Below are 15,429 nucleotides of genomic sequence, written 5' to 3'. Positions count from 1 at the left end.
TCCTTCTCTTTCTCTTTTTGTCTATCATCTCATTGTCATAGTTCACACGTTTAAATACATTAATAAAATTTTAATGAATTTGCTCGACTGTTCGAGAAATCATTCGTTTTTTTATTGTTATTATTATTTTATTGTTGTTGTTGTTGTTATTGTTATTTTTTCATTCACTTCTGTTTTCATTTTTATTCTTTTATCTCTTTTTAAATCTTGAGAGAAAAAAAAAAAAAAAACAATCATAGGTTCAAATTTAAAAATTTCATTTCAAGAATTACGAATTATTCTACGAAATTTCGTGTAATATTAAATCGCGTCGTTTAGTTTCCAATATTGTAAGATATATATGCATTCTATTTCGAAATTTTTCCATCATTCATATCATTTTTTTTTCTTTCTTTCTTTCTTTCTTTTTTTTTTTTTTTTTTTTCGAAAAAACGCGCACGTCGAAATTCCGTTTAAAATTTTTTACGAATTGTAGTTACGCAAAATGTAATATCTCGCGTAATAATCAATCGAAAATCTTTTTACACGTAATATCGATTACTTTAAAAAGAAATAAAGGAAAAAGAGAAATTAAAATTAACATTGCTTATCTTACATCTTTAATTCTCTTTTCTTTTTTTTTTCTTTTTTCTTAATCCTATTAACGTTACCATTAACATTATTTTCTTTCGGAAAATACAATCAACTTTGATCAATGTACAAATCTCTCTCTCTCTCTCTCTCTCTCTCTCTCTCTCTCTCTCTCTCTCTCTCTCTCTCTCTTTCTCTTTGTATTACCAACTGAAGTTACGACGAAGGAGACACGGAAGTATGGTGTGTCAAGAGCGTTGTTAGGTAAATTACCTATGTACCTAATTCATAGGAAGTACTCCAAAGGATAAACAAAGTGAATCCGTCGTGTCCGTTGTAATCCTGCCGTAGTATTCCAAGTAAGTCAATAAAACTGTCAGATCGAAGGAAATATCTTTAAACTGGAAATTCAACGTCGAACTTAGTAACAACAAGTCACTCACCCAATTTAGTTTTCCGATAATCGAATGAAGTTTCATTGAAAAAAATTTTTAACTACTCTTGTTTCCTTTTTTAACACGACGAATTAACGTATCAATTTATCGTATAATAAATTAATATGATTTAATAGAGAAAAAAAAAAAAAAAAAAAACTGGAAATATAAAAAATAAAGTACGATCATAATCCTTAAAAAGGAACATAGCAAACGTTTGAAAAATAAATAAGTAATAAACTATTCTCGACATGAATGAATGGTTTATTACTTTTCGTTCTAACCGTGTGTAACTTTTAACACCGGATATGAACGAAATATAAACTGTAAGCGTAATAAGGAAACACTGTTCCCTCACCAGCATCATTTGCATATCGTATCGATGTATCAGCTTGTGCTTATAAGGTTATATAAGAAACGTAATAAGAAACGTTAGGGATCAATAAGAATGGAATATATGAAAAGAAATTATTTTATAATGATTCTATATTAATCTGTTCAATTATTGTTGTTAATATAAAACGTAAATAATTTCATATTATTTGGTATTAGAAAGAAAAGATTTTCGGAAACGTATTGATAAGATATGCAGCTATTCGCTCAATAATACTCAACATCGAATTAGATTTGGAGATATCGCAAGTATTACCGATTCAGGTCTCACCACGCGAAGGTTGATGCATTTGGAGACACGGATGGAGACAGGCTGACGATGACTCTACTCTAAAATCCGCGATACCGCATAGACATGTCAGTTACCGATAATTCTGGCTCCCAATGTTAACTGAAGGAGATTTGCTCACCGTTTACGGATAGCAGGACCGTCGCAAACAACCGTCGGAACCTTCAATCACCACGCTATTAACCACAACCGTTCGTGTTTTCCGAATTTCGCCCGATAACATCAAGTACACGATCAATAATATTCTGGCGTCGTTTTCAAATTATTTAAAAATTTCATTTTCATAATCGCAACTCCTCGACGTCTGATCGTTTTCTTACGAAATAAGAATCAGTAATTATTTTCAAGAAAAATGTTATAAATTAGAACTTATTTGTCCTTTTTTAAAATTGTCCTTGTTCTCGCTTTATGATAAGTATCGTCAATTAATTGTAAACGATAAGATTGAAAGAAGAAAATTTATCAAATTCATCCTCGTTAGCATTTTATTTTGCTATCTTTATTATACACAAAGACGTTATTAACAATCCATAAAAAACAAATCGTCAATAACATACCTGACTAATCCCTTATATAAAATCCACGACATTATTTAATACGATTATTCACGGTCGGTAAAACTATTCCAATGTGACAGTTTAATCCTATTAAAAGGCTTGAAAAAAGCTTTATCTACTTTGAAAAAAAAAAAAGAAGTTATGTCACAAAATGATATCTTTCGAAAATAGTTTATCCATGAAAATAAAACTTTTTCAATGATTCGAGGAAGCCTATATTCTTCGTCTTCAAGATACGATTTTGTTCATCAAAATAAATCAAAAATTATACTCTAGCGATTTGCTTGTACTACTTAAAATAATGTCTGATCATTTACGAGCGACTCGTTCGTACTACTTGAGGAATACTTAACCATACATAAGAGATCGACTTGTACTATTTAAAAAAAATGTTTGACCATGTATACGAGCTATTGACTTGTACTACTTAAAAAAGTCGATCGAGCATTCGTATTTGTCGACGCAATATGCAGACAAACGACTATTTGTTCGAGATTTATCGCAGCTTTTTGGAATTTTTCGAAAAATTTGGACTTTCATGCCGTAAACTATTCATGAAAATAAAAACGAAATATAAAAAAAAAAGAAAAAGAAAAAGAACAGTACCGTCTTTTGACTCAATTTTGTCTATTTATTCTCTTTTATTTCGTTTTTTTTTTTTTTTTTTTTTTTATTTAATCTTCTTTTTGTTTCTTTTTCTTCTTTTTTTTTTTTTTTGCAAAGAGAATAATGCTTTCGCAAAAATTCGAAAAACGCATTTACCTCGTTTGCAGTTTCATCTCTTTGAAACGAGTCCTTCCTTGTTCTTCAAAATCGATCTGTAAATTACTTCTGGATTCATTGCCGGCATAAACCATTATAAAAGCAGGAGTGATGAACAACCTTAACAACCGGTGCTCCTGTAAAAGATAAATCATCGACGTACTATACAAACGCGTATACTACAAATAGTAAAATATAATGTATCAGGATGAGTCCTTCGACATCTGTGCTATATTTGTACTTTGATATCAGAACAAAAAACGTACACACACACACACACACACATACATATATTGTATATTATTATTTATATTTTATATATTATTTTATATAATTGTTATATATCTAATGTTAAACACACATATATATATATATATATTTATTTATATTAATAAAAATAATAAGTTAATTAAAGAAATATATATGATGTCCATTCATCCATATATATATTTATTTATTTATTTATTTATATTAATAAAAAAAATAATAATTTAATAAAAGAAATATCGACGATCTCCATTCATCCAAAATTTCAAGAGAAAGAGGGAGAGAGAGGGAGAAAGAGAGAGAGAGAGAGAGAGAGAGAGATATTCGAAGATTTAATTTATCGTAGATTCTATTAACCAATTTACATTCAATAATCCAGGATCGTTAAGACGGATATATTTGGTCGGCAAAGCTATCCTCAGAGACGGAAACTACCGACCCGGAAATCCGTACACGGATTAGGCTCTTTTGTCGCGTAACGATCCTACATCTCCTACCATCCATCCAACCATCCATCCTCCGCCTACAACCTACAGTTTTGCTTATGAATAGGACCGAGTCCATTTTACGTAAACCTACGATTTGCTTCAAGAGAAGACGCGTTATATATATATATATATATATATATATATATATATATATGTATGTATGTATGTATGTATGTATGTATGTATGTATGTATGTATGTACGTATGTATGTATAATACGAACGTCTTACTAAATAACTCCAAGAAACTACTGATAACATCTTCCCATATGATATCATTTTCATTAATCGATACATTTCCATGTGTTTCGTGTTATCCACTCTATTGAGAGAAACGAATCTTTCGAAAGAAAAAAAAAAAGAAAGGAAAGTAATATTTAAATATTAATTAGTATTGATAAAAAATTAAATATTTGAATGTTGATAAGAAGTTGAAAAATATAATTCATTTTTGTGTTATAATAAAAATAATCATTGTAAATGTTGTATTATAGATAGATATATATATATATAATATATGTATAATATTATATATAATATAATATAATATATATAGAGATTGTTTATTTTGAAAGTAGTGTAACTGAATTTTTTGTTTTTTTGTTTTTTTTTCTTTCTTTCTTTTTGTTTCGAGAAAATTAAAAGTTAACATATCAATCGCTACACAATTTCTTTTGTCGAGCAATTTATAAATTGAACGAAGCATAGACATTTCTTAAGATATTCAATATTAACTAATCATAAATTAAAAGTTTACAATAAATTAATCACAAATTGTGATATCTCGTTTAAAAAAAAAAAAAAGCTTAACTTACTTTCCAAATTAACGATCCATATATGTAATATAACGATAGTAATCTTTAAATAAAGACAGACAACAGTGATCGAAACGTTAACAATTACATTTTATTAATTACTTATCGATGGCAATACTCTACGTCGTAAATTATACATTTACACTAACTTAGTATACCTTTAACAATATAAGAATATAGATAGAACAAAACGTTGAAAGCAAAAAAAAAAAAAAAAAAAAGAAAAGAAAAGAAAAAAAAAAATAAAAAGAAAACACGTAACTACTTACTAACTAAACAAATCAACTAGCACACTTCCAAATAAAAATCAATACGATAAAATTTACATCTCATAATCGATAGACAATCTCATGAATATTTTCTCTAAATATTATCAACAAAATTCGACGTGCTATTTATCCAATTCGTTAAACGAAATCGATACACCTGAAATCGTACCTGAGTACGAACGAAAACGATATTTTTCATAGCTATTATTTTTCGGATCGACGGATAAGGAAGTGGAATTTGTTGTTGACGTCGTAAGAAGCTTTTTCAATGACGACGACGACGACGACGACGACCACGACCACCATGACGACGACGACGACGACGATGAAGACAAGGAAAGAAAGAAAGAAAAAAAAAAAAAGAAAAGAAAAAGAAGAAGGAAGAAAATGTTAGGAAGGAAAAAGGATGAGAATAGCGATGAGAAGAGGACTATAGCGATGGCGACTGCCATAATGGGATCTTAATGGGTTCTCTTTGAGTATTCGCGTCAACAAAGCTTTTTGAGAGGCGTTCCCCATGCTTCTCGTAAAGAGAGAACGCATCTAACGCGCGTCCTTTGAAATTTCTGAATCGTTCGTTTTCTTCTCTTTCCCCTTTATCCCCTCCTACTTCCCTTTATCCCCTCCCCTACCTGCTGATAGGGACTCTACCTCCCACCAGCGACTCTTTTATTTCTTTATCCCTCCTCCGTACTTTTCGCAAATGACATTAAACATATATCATGTGGTGAAAAAAGGAATTTATCGTAATTTTTGTTTCTCTGTAACTTGTTATTTGTCGAAAAGCTAAAATGTAAGAAGATTTGTAATCGTTATCAATTATATATGTAATAAGTTATTATTAAATATGTAAATATTGAATATTGAAATGATATAAAATGTATAGATTGAATTGTTATTAGATATATAAATATAATATTGTTTATTGTAATACATTATATGTAATAAATTGTTATTATTAATATGTAAATATTGAATAATCTTTATGAATAATCAATATATAGATTGAATTATTATTACGTATATAAATATAATATTGCATGTATATAATAAATTTTATATATAATAAATTATTATTAAATATGTTAATGTTGAATATATGATTTATATAAATATAATATTAGACGTATATAATAAATTAATATATATATATATATATATATATGATAATTCCGAGTGAAATGAATATTATTTTTATGTAATATCGTATACTTGAAAACGTCGTGATAGAGCGGATTATTTTCCGCATCGTTAAGATACGGAAATAAATTTTTAACGAGCGAAAATATATAGCATATTTCAGTAGATCCTTTATCTATCTATCTAAGCTATTACGTATATTACCAGTCAAAGAAAATTTTATTTTTAAATATATAGATAATAACTCTATACAATTCTCATCCTTTCTCCATAATTTTTCGGCGAATGACATAAATATATCGATTAAAAAACAAAAACGAAGAAATTTGTATTCCGAGATTTCTCCAATTAATAAAATAAATGTTTATAAAGTAATTTTATAAAGAGAGTTCGATGATGAAAAACTGGATAATTGTTTTGCGAATGTTAAAATTTCGAAATAAATTTTTTAAAAAATGATTTATACAATACTCGAGTCCACTATCTATTTCATATTACTACGTATATATCACTTGATAAAGAAAATTTAATTTTTAATATACGTTAATTTTTAATATACATAGTAGGTAAGTATATATGTATGTATATATATATATATAATACATAATACATATACATAATTCTTTTTTCAGATTTTCCGCGAACGACATTAAATATGTCGATTGAGAAAAAACGAAAAGATTTTTACTTCGAAATTTCACGAGTTAATAAAAAGAAATCGATTTCGACTATATACCGACGATTAAAATTGAATTATCATTATTTGTACATAATGATTTGAAAGGTAGAATCTTCACTGTATAATTATTCACATTAATCGACACAAACGACATTAAACTTATTATCATCGAGAAAAACGAAATGATTTTCTTCGGAAAAAAAAAGAAAAGAAAAGAAAAGAAAAATTGTACGAAAAGAAAAAAAAAAAAAAAAGAAAAAAAAAAGAAAAAAGAAAACAAATCATTTTTAATAAAATCCCAGCGAATTAAAATGTGATATTTGCTATTATTTTCATTATAAAGTAATATTAAAGAGTCAAAAGGCTAGATAATTTTCCGCAACACCGTACTATGCAAATAAATTCTTAACAAGTAAAAATATAAAGTGTACTCGAGTTCTCTATCTATCTAGATTACTACCTATCTCTTGACAAAGAAAATTTAAAAAGTTTTTAATACACACACACACACATACATAGTACATATATAGGAATATATAGGTATATTGAGAGTAAAAGAAAAAGAAAGAAAGAGAAATAGGAAGCTAAAGGACGAGATGAGGAATATAATTTTTATACAACGGCGTGTTTCTTTTCTGCTTAATCCTACATAAAAATTCGATAAAAAGTCCTTTACTCATGACAGAAAGCTTTTTTGATAGACATTCGTGCGATTCTCTTTTACGAAGTCTCTCGTTATAAAGTCATTCCACGTTCGCCCCTTATCTCAAATTCCACCTCTTCGAATTCGTTCTCTGTCGAAGATAAAAAAGAAACGAAAAAAGAAGGTGAGATACACACACACACACACACACATAAGGAGAGAGAGAGAGAGAGAGAGAGAGAGATAAAGAAAAGAATAAACGAATTTACTTTCGTCATTCTCATGAACGATAAAGGATTTTCATATTTTCCATATAATAAAGATTACTTCGTACGTATAATAAAATATAAAATAAAAATATAAATATAATAAAGCATAAAATTTCATAAAATATTTTAGAATAAATAATAAGTAATAAAATGAGAACGTAAATATAATGAAACATAACGTTCGTGTAATAAATAAATAATAAAATAAAAACGTAAGCGTTATAGAACATTGATAATCAACTTCTTGATGAATTTCAAGTCGTGTTGGCGGTAAGTAAGAATATGAAACGTATGAATATTTAAACGTCGTGAAAGTTCCAAGTTGTTAGTTCATCCTAGTGGTAGTTTCTACCTACTAGTATTATGCGAACGCGCGGTTCCATCCAATCTGCCCTTTGAATTTGAATAGTCCATTTCAACTGTTAATTCTCTCTTATCCAGAAGTGATTTATCATTATTTCTATTCGTAATAATTTAAAGATGCCCGAATTATATTAAATGTGCACCGTAATACGTCGAAAGGTTGTCAAGGTTTGAAAAAAAAAAAAAAAGAAAAAGAAAAAGAAAAAGAAAAAAAATGTTGCTGAACGTTCAAAAAATAATTTCATTGACGTCGATCAATTTTTATATCGTCATTCATTATACTTAACAAAGATACAGCTCCGACATTTATCTAATAAAAATATAACATAATATCCTACCCCAGCCAAAAACGTTCAACATGCGAACAAGCAAAATACTGGCTGATACTATGCATCGTACATTTTTTCAAAAGTGTATCATCGTCTTAACAAGATTTGGCTGTATAGTCCGGACCTTCTTAAAACGTTCTACTAACGAGCTTTGCAACGACGTTGCCAAAAAATATATTATAATTTCATCGGTTCTTGTCGCATCTTATAACGCTCGAATAACTTCTCTAATCCTTTCTGCTTTATAACGAGGTCTTAACATTAAAAAAAAAAGAAAAAAGAGAAAAAATAAATTCATAAATAAACGAGTAAAAAAAGAAAAAAAAAAGAAAAGAAAAGAAAAGAAGAAGAAAAAAAAAACAACCTAAGAGATGCTGATTAAAAGCCGTCGTGAATAAACGAACTATCTCGATACTCGTTAATAAGAACAAAATTTTGTGTGCCAAGTGTATTACGTAAGTTCTCAGCTTGTACATATTATATATATACACACACACACGTATAGATAAAGTAAAATATTCTTGAGGAGTTTAATTTTCCAGAACATATATTCTCCAAACGTTTCCTGCTGAGAACGTTCACACGCAAAAAAGAAGAAGAAAAAAAAAAAAAAGGAAATAAAAGAAAAGAAAAGAAAAATATTTCTCTGGAACAAAGGACAATGTAAAAATCGAAAGTTCTCCTATGGTCCGAGCTTGACGATCCGAACTTGGTCCGAAACGGATCACCGAGTTTTACGATGTGTTCCGTTGCGGAGTTCGGTGTTGCATTTCCATTTAAAATGGCATCGATAAAGGCGAACGAGGTCGACGTCAATGTTGGTTTTAGGACGGGGACGTTCGTGAACCCGAATTCGTTCGCAAGCAAACGCTACCGAGCCGAATCGCTCGAAGGGACCGGAAATGAAGGCACAGTGCCACTTCCCGGTGATCTGCATTTGAAACGAGGGCGGTCGCGCGTTGCGTGCTTCCTCGTTTACTGTTATTGCACGAGACACATAGACAGTAGACACATATAGACACATATAAGCACATAGACATTCACACACAATCTGCCGTTTCCAATCTGAACCTGAACCTGTCTTTCTCTTTGCTCTAACCTTATCCGCATGTGTTCGTTCCATATCTTAACCTAATATTTCCTTTACGTTACATATGATATTTGTAATAAATATAGTGGACTTATTATATTTTGTATATATTTTTGATAATCCTTTTGGTTGTAATGTTTTTTGGAAAGTTTTAGATTTTAATTATATATATGTATGTATAAAATGTACTGCGTACACCTATGTTATGTAATGATATATATATATATATATTATTACATATTATTATTATTATTATTATTATTATTATTATTATTATTATTATTATATGGGTGTATATATGTATGTAGTTTTCTTTTTCAGTAAAATTATAAGAAGATATAATATACAATTTATTCCGATTGAAATATACATTCATTCTTTATTTCTATATTAAGTATTAAAGTTTTCAATGAATAATAGAAATATATCGTATGATGTTATTTATTTAAATAATTAAAAAATTAAAAAAATTTATTATATCGTACGATGTTATTTATTTATTTATTTAACAAATATATGAAATATTTGTTGAATTTAATTACAATAATGTGTGTGCGTGCCGGTGTGTTATTTACTTAAATAGTAAAATATCAAAAATATCCAATAAAAGATTATTGTATTATCGACGTAAATATAAATTAATTAGAAAAAAATTCTGACATCACTTGTTAAATTCTGATCAAACATGACACTTTTATCATCATTCATTCTTTTCTTGCGTTATTTGAAAATAAACATTCTTAATTATTAAAATGATTAAAATTTCAATTATTTCGATGAATCAATTCAAAATCATCAATTCGTTCTCTAATCTACCGTCCTCAACTTCATATCACGCGTTTGATGCTTCCAAAATGAAAAAAATAAAAAAAAAGAAAAAAAAAACAGAAAGAATCAAAAATAAAAACGAGAACAAAACAAAAAAAAAGAAACAAACAAACCCCATTGCGTCCCCTTGGACTATTTACAAGCGAAACAACGCAAAATAGTTGTCTAGAAAGTTTCCATAGAAACACGAAGATTAGTATTGTTCTAACTTCGATTTGCTCGTTAATGACGTTATTATCTGTACCTTGAACAAACATCACTGAATAGAAATGAAATGAAACGATATTTAAAAACGAAGCTAGAAGAAGGAATCAAGCGTTATACAATATCATATATAACCTGCTAATGCTAAACACGAAAACATTAGAAAAAGAAGGATAAATTTGAGATTTACAAAGAAGATGATCGACTGTATCAATCACGGAAAGATTTTTTATTCAAACGTTCAACCTACGAAGGTAAAAATGTTTGAGAATAAATCCAACGATGAACTAGAAGATATCTAGAATTGATAGACGAAGAATCGAGAACGAGAAGAGGCTAAACTAGGATAGGGTAGTAATAGGGTGAGATGAGATGAGATGGAGTGGGGATAAAGAAGGGACTATGAACCATGGTGGCACTAACGTAACTCCTACAAAGGGGAGAGTTTCGAGAGGGTCCTTCGTGAAAGTTTGACCAAAAGTGCTTTCTCTTGAGAGCGGAAATTAGAGCTCGTCTTCTGAAGAGAATCGAGTCCGCGAACCGAAAGATAGAAGATAGGTATTTTGAGTGAGTGAAAGAGAGAAAGGAGAAAGAAAAAGGATAAAGAAAGATAGAAGAGAGAGAGAGAGAGAGAGAGAGAGAGAGAGAGAGAAGAGTATTGTGTCGTTGTCGTCAAGAGGCTAAAAAGACTACGAAGTAAAAGTAGAAGTAAAAGAAGTACAAGTAGAAGAAGAAAAAGACCGCAATGAAGGTTCGAGTTGCATGATGAAAGGGATAAAGATATTATATGAGATGACAAGAGAGGGTTAATAAGACTGTTTGGAAATAAAACACGTGTAATTTATAAATAGATCGAATATTATCGTTCGATGTTATAAAATATCATACTTGATAGATAGATTCGTCATCTAAGTATTTTATTTTATTTCATTTCATTTCATTTTTTTTTCTTTTCTTTTCTTTTCTTTTCGTTTGGCTTTTCTTTCTTCGGGGAAGACGTCGCGAAAGGGAAGTAAAGAAAATCGATAAAAGAGTAAAAATAAAAAATTAAAAAAAAAAAAAAAGAAAGAAAAGGTAAAGAAACAGAAAAAACAATGCGAAAAGCAATTCGAAGCAGACGTTATCGAAATCTCTTTCTCTTTTACTTTCTATCGTTTTCTCCCTTCCCGTTTCACCATGACGGTCCACAAAATTATTCTATAGGAGAGGAACGACGAAACGTTTACAATTTCGTGATCAATCTTTCGAGATATAAAGGAACGTAGTACTCTAAGCTCTCGTAAATCTCGGTCAAAAGCATTTCTGATTTCTCAGAAAAGAAAGAAATTGGAGTTTGATGGGGGTTCGCTAGTTGGAAAGTTTACCTTCACGGTAAACGAATTCCAATTAGATAATTCATGAGTAAACGCGTGGTCGTTTAGGGTGTTAGTATATATATACACACACACACATATATATATATATTTATATACGTGTATACGCATATTGTCTGCGTATATATGTACGTACGCGTACCTATGTAGCAACTACTGCATTCCTCGAAGGAACTTTACACTTTACAACTTTTCATATTTACGATCTAGCGACGTACCTTGGACGTTAATAATCGCCCAAGTTTAGGCAACTACCTGGCTCGGTTGATGTTGAAATACTTTGTTTGGAAAAATAAGATCTCTTCCTTCTCTCTCTATCTCTATCTTTCTATCTCTCTCTCTCTCTCTCTCTCTCTCTATCTATCTATCTATCTATCTATCTCTCTCTTTCTTTCTGTCTCTGTCTTATCCGTCCTTTTAACCCTTTGAGCAATATGAACGTAGATTTACGTTGTACTCCTCGGTACTAGTCTACTGTAATACGAACGTCTCGTACATGCCATTAATTTATGTCTACTCTTGGTACTTTAACGTATTACTATTTGCCAGTTTGCTGCTTGTTGCATAGAGAAACATCGTTCTCTTACTTCTATATGACCTTTTCAAAGTTTAACAACGCTTACGTAAACTTCACGCACAAAAGGGGGGTATTAACGATTAAGTTCTATGCCCTTAAAACGGACACAGTTAACTGTTATATACGGTTAAGATTTATTTATGAGTCTGCTTAAAAAAACATACGAAAAGAAAAGGGAATAGTAAAGACATAGAAAAAGAGAAGAAAGTATATATCGAAAGAACAAGGAATATACATATCTGTGCGAATATATTCGTAATTTACCACATACGTATCTAACAAGTACCCTTTGTAATTCGAAAATGATACAAATTATATTCTTCGAGGGGAACTCTATTTTTTTTTTTTTTTTTCTTTTTTTGTGCGATTCTCGAGAACGTTGAATGCGTTCAAAGGGAAATTTGGTAAAGGGAAGTACACGTGCGGTGTCCTTTAGACTCGGCAAGTGTATCTCTTCTTCTTCTTTTTTTTTTTTTTTTTTTTTTTTTTTCATTTCTTTTTCCTTTAAAAAAGAGGAAGAGCTCTGTAGGGGTCAAAGAATAAGGATAAAGAAAGATAGAAAGGAAAAAGAAGAACCAAATGAGAGATAGACAGATAAATAGAAAAAGAGAGAGTAAGAGAGAGAAAGGGTCAGGGCCGTGCCTTTGTGGCTCTTTCTCATTTTGTTCTGCCGACGGCGTTCGTTAAGACATCCGGTCGGGAATTTCGCGTCGTCGCTGATTGCGCAGTCTAATTATAATTTCCTGGAGCGCCTAGCAATTAGAATCCAGCAGCTGTACCGAGAAACTGCATGGCTCAGCGCCTTGGTTACGCATCTTATTAGATCGCCTTTTCTGCGAGCGCTGCAAAATGACAGAAATGTTCAAAGTATTTCCTTCTTCCTCTTCTTCTTCTTCGTCTTCTTCGTTTATCTATGTACGAATCTTTCTATCTTTCTCTTTAGTTTATATAATAGATATTTCGAAAAGAATTTTTGTCTTTCTTTTTTTTCTTCTCTACTTATTCTTCTTTGTCTTTCTCTTTCTCTTTCTCTTTCTCTTTCTCTTTTTTTTTTTTTATTTGTTTATATAGCCTGTGTTATTTATATAACTTATTTATTTCATATTTATAACACACGTTATTTATAAAGAAATCAAAGGACGGATCATAAGATGACAAGATTCTTAGTCTTGTTTAATTATATCTTTTAGTTGAGTGTATCTTCGAATGGAAGACATTTTTTTAATTTCTTTTTTTTTATTTTTTTATTTTTTTTTTTTTCATCTCCTTGCATTGGTCTCCCCGTCGAGGATTATTTATCGAAGTTAAAGTTATTTTTAGTTTAATGATATCGTGATCGAAATTGTAACTTATATCGTTTTGTTTGTTTTCTTTTTTTTGTTTTTTGTTAATTTTCTAATATATTATATTTTCGATATAAAAAGAATATATATATATATATATGTATGTATGTATAAGTATACAATATAATATTAGAATCTTAAATGAAAGAGATTGTAAAATGTAAGATTGACTTGTAGATATTTAGTTCGTTAATAGTAATTAATTAAAATTAGTTTTAAATCAGCTTGTTAGTTATAACGTTTCGATAGCAAAGTTTTGATTTGTATTGTAATAATATATAAATATAATCATATATTATTATACATATACATTTGATTTGTATTGTAATTCATATACAAATATAATTAATTTTGTCGAAAAATTATTATCATCGATATAATTATCGAGATGACGACGACGATTGTTGATTATAAAAAATTGTTGAAAGAAAATAAATAGTTTTCGAACGAAACATTTATTATCGAAAATCTTTTTATTTATAATCCGTAACGATAATAATCGAAAGGAAAGTTCGAACGATCATCGCTAATCGATAAAACTTTTTCGTGTATCCTTCGTGGTAAATAGAATGACCATTTGCCAATTAAGAAACTTATAATTAGCACGCTAAATTGACAAAACAGAATAGTAACTAGGATTAACAGTAGCTTATTGTCAGATAGAAAGTAAATACATATATATATATATATATAGTTAGTCCAACTAATATAATCTAATTCTCGTATTAACCATCACAAAATTCTTTTCTTTAATTCTTATCGAACGTCTCACGTGTTTTTTTCTCATTCAAAAATTAAAAAATTAAAAAATCTTCAAATATTTCGCCTTCACTTCCTTCCTTCCTTCCTTCCTTCACTCATTCATTCATTCATTCATTCATTCATTTATTTATTTATATATTTATTTTTCTTAACTTATCTCCTTTAAAACACAATACACGAATGAAAAATTGCAAATAAAAAAAAAATCGATAAAAACGATCTCAACTTTAAAAAGTATCCATCTATCCGAATAAAACATTAATAACGTAAAATAAAAATTCATTTTAATCGTACAGATAAACAAATCTGCGAGATTAAAAACACGATTTATAATATATATTTATATATAATCTCAAATACTCAATAATACTTAACATTCTCACGGATATATCTAATCAATAATATCAACATTTTTCCAAAAATATTTTTTCATCTATATCGTAAATACACACATACATACGATACGTACATACGTACATACGATATACATATATATACGTACATATATATCAAAAATACCATAACGTTCAAAATTATCGATAATGTCCTACTTCGAATTCGTAAGATCTAAAGGAACGTAGATAAGCAGAAATCGATTCGTCGGATTGTTAATGCGTATCTATTGGTAATTTGCTCAGTTTCCAGCCGATAGTCGTCCACACACACACACACACATACACATATATATACACACGTATACGCACGTACACGTACGCACAGCTGTTAGAGGCCCGTCGATATGAACTCGCACCGAACGTTCGGCGAATTCGACATTCTGGGTCAAGCCAAATGGATTGGATTTGTTCTCTTGTCCGGCTCGATTGCGCACACTGTACAGATATTGGAAGAGCGCCAATATGATATTCGACCTCAACATGTGTGAGAGAGACAGAGAGAGAGAGAGAGAGAGAAAGAGAGAAAGAAAGAGAAAAAGAGAGAGAGTATCTTTTCTTTTTCGTTATTTCTCTCGTCTTCTTCATTTTTTC

At 29.6% G+C, this 15,429-nt stretch overlaps 1 long non-coding RNA gene across 1 annotated transcript in view; it reads right to left on the bottom strand.

The window, feature by feature from the left end:
* Window positions 1-2,961: 2,961 nt before the first annotated feature.
* Window positions 2,962-15,429, bottom strand: part of LOC122635999 — a 62,852-nt gene continuing 50,384 nt past the window's right edge. The window contains exon 3 of the long non-coding RNA XR_006328834.1: window positions 2,962-3,142. This is a non-coding gene — a long non-coding RNA (uncharacterized LOC122635999). The remainder of the gene's footprint in view (window positions 3,143-15,429) is intronic.

This window comes from Vespula pensylvanica, chromosome 20 (assembly GCF_014466175.1).
Source record: "Vespula pensylvanica isolate Volc-1 chromosome 20, ASM1446617v1, whole genome shotgun sequence".
NCBI lineage: Eukaryota > Metazoa > Arthropoda > Insecta > Hymenoptera > Vespidae > Vespula > Vespula pensylvanica.
This window is presented reverse-complemented; position numbering and strand designations above follow the sequence as displayed.